This window comes from Nilaparvata lugens, chromosome 6 (assembly GCF_014356525.2).
Source record: "Nilaparvata lugens isolate BPH chromosome 6, ASM1435652v1, whole genome shotgun sequence".
NCBI classification, from domain to species: Eukaryota; Metazoa; Arthropoda; class Insecta; order Hemiptera; family Delphacidae; genus Nilaparvata; species Nilaparvata lugens.
This window is the reverse complement of record NC_052509.1, coordinates 19,011,167-19,013,465: the sequence shown is the minus strand read 5'-3', so window position 1 is coordinate 19,013,465 and position 2,299 is coordinate 19,011,167.

Below are 2,299 nucleotides of genomic sequence, written 5' to 3'. Positions count from 1 at the left end.
AGCACATTACACTATATCGGCAACTATTTTATAAAAAGAGATTTGATAAATGATGTGTGATTCTGTAACGTGCCATCTTTAACAAAAAAATCGATACCGCGTAATGTGTCCCTTGAAAAAATGTCAAGAAGAGATGGGAAGAGCATCACAGAAATATTCGTTTCAACGCAGCTAGGACATCACTCCTTCAGACGATGAGTCATGTAATTGATAAGATCAATATTCCATTCAATTGAAACCATCAAGAAATCGAAGAAATAAACTTTTTCAAATTATTTTCTGTACAATGAACATTCTTGTAAACAAATAATAGAAGCGGATTTAATAATACTGTAGGTTGTAAAGCTGGAACAGTAGGCTATATTGAAAGTTGCAACCGGTAGCAAGGAAGTGAGAGTTACACGTATATTTTCATGGGAGAGGTATGTATACAGAGTACAGAGTATAGTATATGTATATCCTTCATCGATAATTGATTATGGAAAGTTCATATTGGAAAATTAAAAAGGAACAGTCTATCAGAATCATAAAAATTCACAATCGTCTTGAGAAGTTTGAATGAATTCATTTAAAAATTAGGGTATACCATATTCATTTTTGAAAGCGTGCCTTGATTGATCAACATCTAGAGACTGTAATATGGATAAAATAAATTAATTTCAATAATTTTGTTGGAATCGAGCAACTATAAAAGTATAGAATAGAATAGAATATAATTTCAACTTCAGATGAATTTTTTTTTATATAATATAAAACGATAAGATGGGTTAATTCACTTGAAGCAGTAACTTCTTCCAGCGCTAATTTTAAATAAGTTGTTAGTTAGTTGCTGACTCTAGATTGATTAACTTATGAGACTAGAACCTTCATCCAGATACACCAAAGTTGGGTGTAGTAAATATTTTATTGATTGATCGCTAATTTTATTTTTTGATATTAGGGGGATAAATATAAAAAGCGAAATTTCTATAATAATTCATATTGAAAATCAGTTATTCATTCTAAGAGAAATAAAGGAGGATAGTGCACTAATTTAAACTATTTTGCTATTAAAAAAAAAACATCTATTTTTCCTTAAAAGCCTAGATGCTTTACTTTGTGATGTGATATGAAATTTCGAATAACTCCAAAACTCAATCAACTAAAAGTATGGTACGTGATGAAATTGGAATTTCCTTGATAAAGTATGAATATCACATTATATCAGAGAGCGAATATCCAAGAACAGATTATCCAAGGCGACTTTGGACGTTTTTATATGGGTACCATATTCAGCAAGAATATATATTAGGAATGATTGTTGTATACCACAGGGGCGTATATATAATGGGGGGGCCTAGGCCCCCCCCCAAAATGAAAATGAAGAAAAATCAGTACAGTAATTACAGAAAAAGTACAGTAATCTGAATTTTTGACGGCCTGAAGGTAAAGTAGAAAGGGCGTTTAGCGCAAATTACCCTCTGAATATGAGCAGCAAAACTGATATAACTGATCATGGGGAGTTACTTTAAATCACTTGACCTAACATTAACCTTGCCCCCCCCCAAAATATATTCTATATACGCCACTGGTATGCTTTATATGTTCAAATAAAACTTATTTACAGAATAATATTTTGTTTATAATCACAACAAAACCTCGTAGCGTTTGTGGTCAAGTTCTAGTGTATTTGAACAAAGTCATAAAAATCATATTAATTGAATAAATTTGCAATTAGAATATAAATCAACAAATGCTTGACTTTCAACAAACTATTCTTTCAATCTGTGCTGTAGCGGTAAAGAAGCTCAATTGTTCAATGTATAATGAATTTATTTTTGGCCGTTTCATATTATGTTATATATTATTTAGAAGTCCTACCACAATACATGGCCAGATGATGCTCTACGCTACCACAATAAAAGACTTGTAAAATGCTCGTAGGCTAGAATGACATGCATCAAGTGATGGCTAATATCATGCCTATAGTATTATTGACAGGTCTTTTCTCTATCTACACCACTCTAGTTACTGTCTAGTATGAGGGAAGTTCAAAGTCACCACTCTATTAGTATCTCATAATTTCAAAATGTCAAAACACAAGTCCTTAATACAGTCCTTAATACAGTCCTTACAATTCAGACCTCTGGATACAGATGATAAAATGAAGATATAAGTAGCTAATGCGATAGAGCAAAGTGAATTTGAATTAGGAATTAAGAATCATTCCATTAGTTTAGATCGACAATGTAGGAATAATCTATTTTGAACTGAGAAGCAAATAGAGGATGCTGAGGAAAGTAAAGAAGTTTACGAGAAA